Source organism: Physeter macrocephalus, chromosome 16, assembly GCF_002837175.3.
Source record: "Physeter macrocephalus isolate SW-GA chromosome 16, ASM283717v5, whole genome shotgun sequence".
Taxonomy (NCBI): domain Eukaryota; kingdom Metazoa; phylum Chordata; class Mammalia; order Artiodactyla; family Physeteridae; genus Physeter; species Physeter macrocephalus.
This window is the reverse complement of record NC_041229.1, coordinates 39,031,172-39,042,454: the sequence shown is the minus strand read 5'-3', so window position 1 is coordinate 39,042,454 and position 11,283 is coordinate 39,031,172. Positions and strand designations below refer to the sequence as shown.

At 43.2% G+C, this 11,283-nt stretch overlaps 1 long non-coding RNA gene across 4 annotated transcripts in view; it reads left to right on the top strand.

Annotated features, from left to right (window-relative positions):
* LOC114488062 (uncharacterized) overlaps nucleotides 1-11,053 on the top strand; it is a 38,460-nt gene extending 27,407 nt beyond the window's left edge. Inside the window, exons 5-6 of one of the 4 annotated variants that reach the window (XR_008615397.1) lie at nucleotides 2,974-3,187; nucleotides 10,792-11,053. This is a non-coding gene — a long non-coding RNA (uncharacterized lncRNA). Of the gene's footprint in view, nucleotides 1-2,973; nucleotides 4,378-10,791 lie in introns of those variants that run through there. The other 3 variants (XR_008615400.1, XR_008615398.1, XR_003683756.2) reach the window with 3 other exon arrangements.
* The last annotated feature ends 230 nt before the right edge of the window (nucleotides 11,054-11,283 follow it).

The following is an 11,283-nucleotide window of genomic DNA, read 5'->3' as shown; positions in this document are numbered from 1 at the left end:
CGGAGCACAGGCTCCGGACGCGCAGGCTCAGCGGCCATGGCTCACAGGCCCAGCCGCTCCGCGGCATGTGGGATCTTCCCGGACCGGGGCATGAATCCGCGTCCCCTGCATCGGCAGGCGGACTCTCAACCACTGTGCCCCAGGGAAGCCCTGTTTTTTTAATATTGAGCTGCACGAGATGTTTATATATTTTGGAGATTAATCCTTTGTCCATTGATTCATTTGCAAATAATTTCTCCCATTCTGAGGGTTGTCTTTTCGTCTTGTTAATGGTTTCCTTTGTTTGCAAAAGCTTTGAAGTTTCATTAGGTCCCATTTGTTTACTTTTGTTTTTATTTCCATTACTCTAGGAGGTGTATCAAAAAGATCTTGCTGTGATTTATGTCAAAGAGTGTTCTTCCTATGTTTTCCTCTAAGAGTTTTATAGTGTCCAGTCTTACATTTAGGTCTCTAATACATTTTGAGTTTATTTCTGTGTATGGTGTTAGGGAGTGTTCTAATTTCATTCTTTTACATGTAGCTGTCCAGTTTTCCCAGCACCACTTATTGAAGAGACTGTCTTTTCCTCCATTGTATATCCTTGCCTCCTTTGTCATAGTTCAGGTGACCATAGGTGCATGGGTTTATCTCTGGGCTTTCTATCGTGTTCCATTGATCTATATTTCTGTTTTTGTGCCAGTACCATATTGTCTTGATTACTGTAGCAGTAAAGCTCTATTTTTGTCAAACCAAGTTACTAGAATCTCCAACTCACTTCTCAAGGGTACTGTAAGGATTAATAAAATGGTTTCGAGTGACCAGTGTGTGGTAAATAAATGTTGCTTTTTAAGGATGTAGTATTATTGTTGATATTATTTCATAATTGGTAAAGATATAAGATGTTGACTATTTAGTTCATTTGATTAAATGATGATACCAGTAAGATCATGGCCCAGGTTTGGATTTCTATTCCAGACATGTTTTTAGTTCTGCACAGAGAACATGTCTTATTCCAATGGCAGACTACCTCTAGCCTCAATCAGCCACCTCTCCCATGCTGAGGCTGATATCTCAGTTTGCTAATGGACAAATAACACAGCTTTCTTGGCCTACTAATGTGGTTGGATAGGTCATCTTTGTATGTAGAAACGTATTATTATAGACTGCAAGGCCTGGAAGACTGTACAGACCTTTGACATCATCTAGTCCTAATTCCTTCATTTGAAGTTGAGGAAATTAAGCCCTGAGATCATAAATGTGTTTGCCCAAAGTCACCCAGTTAGTGCAAGAGTCAGGGCTGAAATCTGGATTTATTGTTAAGTCCAGTGTTTTCCCTATGGCATTATGCTATACCCATTCTGGTCTAGAATTCCCCTCTAAAATTTTTGGGTGCTTGCCTTGAACACAAATCCCTAGTGAGCCAGGACCCAATAAAGTGCAGTACACTGCCTTGTCTACAGTTGGACGGGCAGTGCAGGAACCTGCAGAGCAACTCTGAACAGCATTCTTGAGACGAAATCAAGCCAGCTGCTCTGATTACAACCATTGATAACTGGTGCCCATCATAATTAGGCTGATAGGATTTCTCCCCTGCTGGATGTCCCTCTGGCTGCGTTCACAGATTAGGTCAATCAATCATGTTCAGTTATTCAGCCACGTCCTTTGGAGGACCTGTTATGCATTATGAAGTGTTATGAAGTCTCTTTGTAATGTAGGCAGAAGTTTGGCCATGAGTTGTAATCTTCCCAGATACAGTTTACAGGTAGAGATTCCCAGGCTGGACTTCTTGGAGGCAGCCAGTGAGGCGTCCTTTTTATGGAAAAACAAGAACTCTCCTGACATGGACTTTCTATCATGCTTTTCAAGAGGAAGTGGAAAATTGGTCTTCACGGTCCTTCTCAGCCCTGGGATTTTCCTTTAAAATAAAATGTATTATATACTTTTTTCAGATTATAAAAGTAATGCATATTTATTATGGAAAATGCAGAAAGTTGCAGAGAAAATAAAAAGAATTCATATTTCCAATACAATGGGAACTACCTCAAAATTTTAGTTCAATTTTTCCAGTCTGTTTTTTAGGCCTATATAGAAGTATATAGCTATTTATTTTTTTATGAAATTGATACCCTACCCTGAAATTCTAGGATTCTACAAAGCATGCAGAACTATACACAGTAAGTTCCTTGCTCAAAGCCTGGCCTGCAATAGTTGCTCCATAAACATTTGTTAACTGAATGAAGAGGGGAGCCACGGTGTGTAGACCTGAATAGCCTTGTCGGAAGATCTCACACTCAGACCATACCCAAATCTTTATTTTTATTTTTTATTTTTTATTGAAGTATAGTTGATTTACCGTGTTGTGTTAATTTCTGCTGTACAGCAAAGTGACTCAGTTATACATTTTAAAATATTCTTTTCCATTATGGTTTATCCCAGGAGATTGAATATAGTTCCCTGTGCTATACTGTAGGACCTTGTTGTTTATCTATTTTATATTCTATATGTAATAGTTTGCATCTACTAACCCCAAACTCCCAGTCCATCCCCACACCCCGGGCAACCACAACTCTGTTCTCTATGTCTGTGAGTCTGTTTCTGCTTTGTAGATATGTTCATTTGTGTCATTTTTTAGATTCCACATATATGTGATATTATATGGTATTTGTCTTTCTCTTTCTGACTTACTTCACTTAGTATGATAATCTCTAATTGCGTTCATGTTGCTACAAATGGCATTATTTCATTCTTTTTTTATGGCTGAGTAGTCTTCCATTGTATATACGTGTACCACATCTTCTTTATCCATTCACCTGTCAGTGGACATTTAGGTTGTTTCCATGTCTTGGAATGCCCGAATATTGACAACAGTCTTTGCATGCTAAAGAAACATAATAAACTAGAAACTGACCACTTTCCTTCAAGAAAGTGTCCCCTTTCCAGGAGAGCATCAGTAGTCATTTATCTCCATTTTTTCATGCTCGTTATTTATTTCAGGAGATTCCCTTTGATCAGAGAGCTGCACATACAAGAGACTTGCTGCAAGCATGGACCTCAGTGAAAAATGGCCTTTGGAGGAAGGAACCTGGCTGTCTCATGCTGGAATTCATCATTTTGCCAACACCAGAGGGGGTATGGCTGCTTTTGCTGTCCCTGATAAACGCGGTCCTCTTCAACTCCTGCACCCATTGTGTCAACCCAGCTGTACTCTGTACGTGCCCAGCGCTGTTTGCCTTTTCACAGAAGCAGCAGGGTGGAGAGGAGAGGGCATGGACTTTGGTGTCAGACAGACCTGGGTTGAGATCTGGAATTTCCTTCTTATAAGCTATGTGGCCTTAAGAAAATCGATCGTTTCCTCAGCTCTAACATGAGAGTAAGAATGCCTACGTGTAGGGTTGTGATAAGCAGCACTGAGTAATGTAAGCTGTCATTGACTGAGCCCTTACCCTAGCTCGGTGGGAAGTTAGTCACATATCTTTGAACCCCTAACATGTGTCAGGCACTATTTTCTGGCCCGTCTCCCCCCTCCTCCCCTCTCCTCTCCTCTCCACGGCCCTGCAAAGATTAAAATTGAGGATAATGCAACTGGTATAAACAAACAGTCTAGGTCAGCTCAACTTCCTTCTGGTTCTGTGTCCTAGCATCTGATTAATGCAACTCAGCATTAATTGATGGGGATGTTGTTTACTGTCCTGGCGTGGAGCATCCAAGTGTAAGAGTCACAACCCTGACACAGAGCAGTGGTCCTCTTTCAGGTCTAAGAGTCTGCCCCATCACCCATCCCCCAGATCTAATGGAGATCCACTTGGGTGGTAAGAGTCATTCTATGGATGGGAGAGCAAAGGCCACTGAAGTTAACGCACTCACATGATGTTTTTAGAGAGGGTATGCCTCCCATTTGTTGTTGTTTATTCATTCACTCAATAAATATTGAGCACCTACTATGTGCCAAGCACTGGGAATACAAAAAAGAGAGTAAGATAGACACGGAGATCACCAGACTACACTCTCTACTGTGCCCCATCTCTAAAATGGGGTAACTTATACAGCAATAAACATTTACTGAGCTTCTGCACTGCATCAGGGTACATCTTCCAACCAAGACAACTGCACACAATGGGAGATTCCCCGAAGGGAAGCTTGATATTCTAAGAGAGGACACTTGGATGCAGTCCAGACAAAAACCAATAGCTGTTCACTCCTGTGCCCTGTCGCATTGCCACCCTAGTCACTTTTAGAGGTCCTTAAGACAATGTCTTCTCACAGCCCAGTCCATGGAATAAAGTTGAACTTCCTCAGCTCAACATGCAGCCTTCCTTTCCTGATCTGACCCCTGCCTGCCTCTCTAGACTCATCTCCTGCTTCTCCTAAAAACAAACCCCTTTCTCATCACTGTATCGACCTCCCCCTGCATCCTTGAATACATCATGCTCTCACACACCTGTGCGCCTCTGCAAAGGCTGTCATTACTATGTGTCTTCTACTTGGCCAGCTCCTGCTCATCTTTGAAGTTCCAGCTTAAGTCATCTATTCTGGGATCTCTTCCTGCTGCTGCCACCTACCCACCCCCACCCTGATCTGAATGAGTGGTCCATCCTCAGTGCTGCCACAGAACTTGCAGATTCCTGTGTCACAGAGTTGCCACACTGTATTGTCATTGTCTATATCCTAGACAATGTGTGAGCTTCTTGGGGGCAGACATCTTGTTTTATTCACCTTTGCATCCCTTTCACAAGTAGCCTGGCAAATACTTGATGCATATTTGGTGGCTGGCCAGCTGGCAGGCTGGCTGGCTTGATGAATGAATGGATGGATGAATGAATGTTGGAACATATCCTCTACATATTTCTGCTTTCCTTGAGAATCTTTTTTGACTGTGGCAACCCAACTGGTTGCATAACTTCTTCTGGCACCACTACATCACTTCACCTTACTTTCAGCATACCTAGAGCATTTCATTCAGTGACCCCCTCTCCCCCCAGGGCTTGTTAACCAAAGCTGGATGGCAGAGGAGAGAATTAAGTAGGTGGGGTTTGTCCGCTGGTGCTTTTGTAACCTAGGCAATAGAATCATCCATCATACAATTTTAGAGCAGAAAGAAGCCCTAGGGATCACTGTGACAAAGGGGTGGCTAGAAATTCTATTGTGACCATCTCCAAGCATTATCACACACCTCCTTGAGTTCACCACATAATGAATCTACAATCTTTGGAGGTATGGCTGGCTCATAGGAAGGGGAACCAAACCTGTGTCTGGATCTACCTAATAGGGAGGCACTGCCCTTGGGTAAGTGATGAGGTTCTGGGGCAGATGGAAAAGCTCAGCTCGGGTGGGCAACAGATACCATGATATCTGGCCCCAGTTCAGACAATCAGTATGTGATGATGGAGGTGTCCAAGACAGAGTATGGTTGTATTGCCATATGTGGATGAGGCACTGTCACAGTGAATCAATGTGGCTGAAATGTGAAAGTCCTTGTGAACAGCTGGATTAGGGTGGTTCTCAGACGCCTAGGCTGCAGTTCAGGGAAAGGATGTAGGTCCTAAGAGGACTAGGTAGGGTGGCAAAATGGAAACATGGTGAAAGGTTGAGATGAGAAAACTCGCACTAGAAACAAAGTGGGAGCCCTGCTGTGCCAGACCTAAGTCAGAATTGGACGAATTACAAAAGCATATTTGTAATCATTTATTAGGTAGATACGTTACATCAGACATTATGCTATGCCCTTTTCCCCCTATTTTTTAAAATTTATTTTTTATTTTTATTTTTTGTTAAAATGTCTATTTAATTTTTATTTTTTGTTTAACAAAAATAATGGTAAAACTCTGAATTCTACCTAAGTATGTATGGTAACATTTTTCACCTTTATTTTTGAAAGATTTTTAAAAAAAAAAAATTTTTATTTTATATTGGACTATAGTTGATTTACAGTGTTGTGTTAGTTTCAGGGGAACAGCAAAGTGATTCAGTTATACATGAACATATATTTATTCTTTTTGAAATTCTTTTCCCATTTAGGTTATTACAGAATATTAAGCAGAGTTCCCTGTGCTATACGTTAGGACCTTGTTGGTCATCTCTTGTAAATATAGTAGTGGGTATACGTCAATCCCAAAGGGCCTTTTTTGTATAGATATAGACTGTCGCCATTCATTCTCACAACAACCTTATTCTCCTTTTATGAATGAAAACGCCTGAGCCTGAAGAGACTGAGAAACTTGCTCAAGGTCACTGGCGGAGTGGGGATTTGAACCGAGGTCTGCCTAACGCCAAGCTGCGCCAAGCTATCGCTCCACAACTCATCCTCCAACACTCGCTACTCTGCCTTCTCAGTTAAAGGCTCTGGTGGCCCAGTTACAGGTTTTTTATTGCTTACTTAATTGTCACAGTAGAAAAGAGCACTAGCTCTGAGCTGGGCCAGAAAATCAGCAGTTCTGTCTCAAAGTGTGGATTATCATCCAAGACCCTCTGACGGCCGCCTCAGCTAATGCATTGCCAAGGCCTTGACCCACCTGCTTCAGAGCATCTTTTCCTCCACCCCCTACCCCACATCCCCTGTTTCCCAACACTGGCCGGTCCCATCGGCTCCATCTCTGAGGCCCACTGTGGGCTAATGGGGTTTACATTTCTAGCGAGGTACCAGGGAAAGTCCTGGAAGTGCCCAGGCCTTGAGGTTTTTTTCTTGGCTTCCTGGAGTCCTCTGAGAACTGCATTATCTGCTAGGGAGGCTCAGTCATCCTGGTGAGTCATGGGCCTTATCCACGCAACATCTGCCTTTGTGTTATCCTCAGAGCATCTCGGGTTGCCATGAGTGGGGGTCAGCCTCCAGGAAGCTGGCTGGGGAGAACCCAGGATGTCTGAGGGAGATACAGAATTCCTGCAGGAAAGTCCCTCTACCACTTCCGCTTCCTACACTTTTAAAATACCCTCAAGGATGTGGGCCGGTGGTTATGCAAACTTATTTTAAAGGCTTGGAACACATTTTCCAAATGAAATCATATACAGTGCCCGACACACAAAACAAAAGGGGGCCAGTGCCCTGTTTCTGATTGGTGCAGCGTAAGCTCCTCTGGTCGCTCCTTTGATTTGCCAGCTGCTACATCAGAGGTGCGGGGATTTGTGCAGGAGGGGAAGCCTCCATAGCCCTTCTCAGTGAATCTATAAAACACTTCTTCCTGTTATAGATGTGCTCGCTCAGGTGTTTGGGAATCCTGCTGCTATCCACTCTTCCCAGTGCACCCAACCTGCTTAAGCTCCTCATTAGGGAAGAGTCAGGAAGTGTGGGATACATAACCTGGCAGGAGGGGCCAGGTGTGTCTAGAAAATCTGGTTATACAAACAGGAAGGAGTGGATTTCCCTCCTGGTCCCTCTCAAGGTCAGGGAGAGTTTTAACATGTCAGGAAGGAAGGAAGGAAATTTGTCTGAGTATGGTCTGGGTGCCAAGCACTGCTGTGGGCATTATTTCATTTTATTCAAATCCTCATTGAAATCTCTTCAAGTAGTTATTATTATCCCCATTTTTCAGATGAGGAAACTGATGCTTGGGAAGGCATGATAACTAAGGCACCATAAGACTCATATAGCAAACACCAGCAGAGCTCACATTCACACTCAGGCCTTCATTCCCCAGAGCTCTGCTCTGTCCATTTCACTTCTCCATCAGCTTCAGAGGGCATCTCCACCTTTCCATGAAGCTTGATCCTTTGTGTCTATTTCTTTTTTTCTTTAATTTTTTTTATTTTATATTGGGGTAAAGTTGAGCTTTGTGTCTATTTCTTTTGCATAGAGGGTGGTAAAAAGATTAATACAACAGAATCTTTTAACCATGGTCTCCTATGGGCATTCGTTTTAACAAGTTTCATAAAGGTCATTTCTTTTTACAGAGGAGATACAGGCTAGGCAGGTTTGGAGACTTGTCAAAGATTAGTGGCAAAACTAAGGCCAGAACTCAGGCCTCTGATTCTCCTGCCAGCACCTACGGTACTCTGACTGCTAAGGCCATAGCTTCTTGGAAAAATCATTTTAATGTGAAAAAAGAGAGACTCTTGTGCATCAGGTAAACTCTATTTGCAGAATCTGAAAGAAGCGATTCCCTCTCAGGCCTCTGTCCAGGATACTGGGGTGGAAAATGGGAGATCAGGATGGTCTCTGCATCTCAGCAGAAACGCAAATCCATCCTATGGATGTCTCTTGTAATGGTGTAGTCATAGATTTCAATGGCAGCAAATGTTTTTAACCCTTAATCTTAACACAGGGTATTTTGTCTGATTTCACTCAATAGATCCAACTGAGTGTGAGCTGGAAATGTATGATTTTCCTCCGCAGGGACCTTTTTCTTTGTGTATTTTTGGAATGGTTTATTCTGATTCATGGCCACATACATCTTCTAGTTGCTTCTTGGCTCAGCCAGAGTTTATTTCCTTTGATATGATGTTGAGTGGGGCGTCTTTTAAATCTTCATCTCTATTCCATAGTTGGTAAAAGGAATCCTGGTTGCAGGGGGCTGGATAGATCCAAGTTGTTTATATATTTCTTAAAATGTCTTGCTTTTGTTAGTAGCATCTACTTCATGGTATTTAAATTTTTCAGAGACCATATTTAGCATTTTTACCAAAATGAATCCTTGGCTTCCTGTCAGACTTAATATCATATCATCTCTTGGCTTGTATTGTTTCTGCTAAGAGTAATGACTTTTTTTTCAGGTGAGATATAGTGAACTATTCTTCCTATAGAGCCCATTTCTTTTTTCTGGACGTTATCAAACACTTAGAGCAGTTATCTGAGACTTGATTTTCATTTAAGGGAAACAAAGCAACTATATTTTCTTTCTCCCTTTCATCAGGGATTATAAAAAAAGTGGGTTGTACTAAAATAAAAGAATATTAAGCCCTAGGAGAAGGTGAGATGTCCTTTGGGCCAATTCAACCCTGGAGCTAATGCTGAGACCAATAAATGCAAAATTCTCTTTGATGAAACTATATGGGTGGGTGCATATATTTTCCTGCTGTCCTCTGTTGGTTTGTCTTGAGAGGATGCAGATAAGAGACAGGATAACAGGAGAGAGTCATGCCTTGCTTAGAGCAGACACAGACCCACTCTTCCCTCCTAAATCAGTCCTGCCCATTGTTCCCCAGGGTGAGGAGGGGAGGAGGGGCAAGCATCACTTCTCCACTCTGTTCTGCTGTTAACTAGCAGAGGGCCTCCTGGAGACGGAAGACTACCTGCAGAGAAGGTGAGCAAAGGGCGATGCCAGGGTAGAGAGGGAGGCAGAGATAAGGCTTAGCTCGCTTCTTCCTGTCTTTCATGCTTGAGATTGGTGACCTCCCGGGGTAGGTGTTGGGAAGGCTGTGCACAGATCCCAGTGGCCTCTGGCTACCATTCTAACTTGTTGTTATGGCATCCGTGCAGCTTTTTCTTGTAAAGGAATTGATAACATCCCTTGGCTGAAAAAAACACTTCTCCCCATGTGGCATTTAGCCCTCACCCATCTCTTGGGGGAAGAAGCCACATCTGTTTGAGACCCCATCTCCTCCTTTTCTCCACTGACCAAGGGGCTGTAGCCCCTGGGGGCCTCCAGAGTCAAAGCAGCCCATATAAGCCTGCCATCTCTGTGGTCTTTCCACCAAGCGGAACCTGCAGTCAAGGTAGGCCCTGCCACCGCTGCAGCAGAGGCCAGCCAGGGGCTGACGGCACACCCAGACTCCTGTGGGGCGCGGTCCTGATCCAGAGCTGCAGCCCTGCACACTAAGCAGGATATTAGCGATGGCTGTTTTGATAGAAACCCCTCTTCTAGCCACTTGAAAAGCATTTGGAGTGTGCTTTTAGCTCTAGAAATGGATCTAAGAATTCCTTTGATCCTTGAGTTATGTTCAATGTTGCTATGTGAGCATACTTCATTTACAGAAGAATGAGCGTTATGATTAAGTGAGTTTTCCAGATAACTGAAGTACAAGTCTTTAAATGCCTAAATTTTGTTCAGGATTTTACTGTTTCGTAATAGTTGATAAAACGTTTTTCCTATGATTTTTTATAAACTTTCTTGCCCTACTAACCAGAAAATAGTCACACCTTAGTTTATGACTGGTGTTGGACCAAAATCTCATTTAGTAATGTATTGTCTTTCATTTAGAAGCCATAATATGCTATCCAACTTGTTTCAACAATTCATAAACATGTTTGAATATGCCTAAAAAATAATCTTTACCAGGGCACACAGGAAGGTGTGGATAGTGCTTCAGTTTGGGGATGGAGACTGTGATAGGACAGGAGAGAGGACTTCCATTTTTCAGTTTATACCCATGGGTATTAAATGTTTTTTCCTTCACCTTGAATATATATTATTTGCTTATATAATAAAAATTAATTTAAAACATTTAGAATTATATATAATATATATTATATAATATTATTAATATTGATGAATAATATATTATTAACTTTATATATATAAAGAAATATTAAAGCTAGGAGTTGGGTTCCCAGGCTAGCTTCCAAAAGTCTGTTCAACTCATGATATAGTGGGTAACAGCTAGAGTGGATATTAGACATCAGACCCCTGTGTACTCTGTTCCTATGGAAAACCTGAGTCCCAGAAATAGTTCACCCTGAGCCCCAGAAACACTTCCTTCTTGCTGCTCTCTCCCCACCTGTCCCACCTTCTAATAAATGCTGCCCTAGAAATAGGATCAGACTCCTTCCCTGTCTTCAGTGGCCACAGCAGCAGGAAGCCCATTCTCCTCCAAGGACAGTCAAAAGGGGGGACTCCAGGGGCTTCCCTGGTGGCGCAGTGGTTAAGAATCCGCCTACCAACGCAGGGGACACAGATCCGAGCCCTGGTCTGGGAAGATCCCACGTGCCACGGAGCAACTAAGCCTGTGTGCCACAACTACTGAGCCTGTGCTCTAGAGTCCACAAGCCACAACTACTGAGCCCACGTGCTGCAACTACTGAAGCCCACGTGCCTAGAGCCCACACTCCACAACAAGAGAAGCCACCGCAATGAGAAGCCTGCAACGAAGAGTAGCCCCCCACTCGCCGCAACTAGAGAAGGCCCGTGCGCAGCAACGAAGACCCAATGCAGCCAAAAATAAATAAATAAAAGGACTACCGTGGTGGCGCGGTTACTGAGCCCACGTGCTGCAACTACTGAAGCCCACGTGCCTAGAGCCCACACTCCACAACAAGAGAAGCCACCGCAATGAGAAGCCTGCAACGAAGAGTAGCCCCCCACTCGCCGCAACTAGAGAAGGCCCGTGCGCAGCAACGAAGACCCAATGCAGCCAAAAATAAATAAATAAAATAAATAA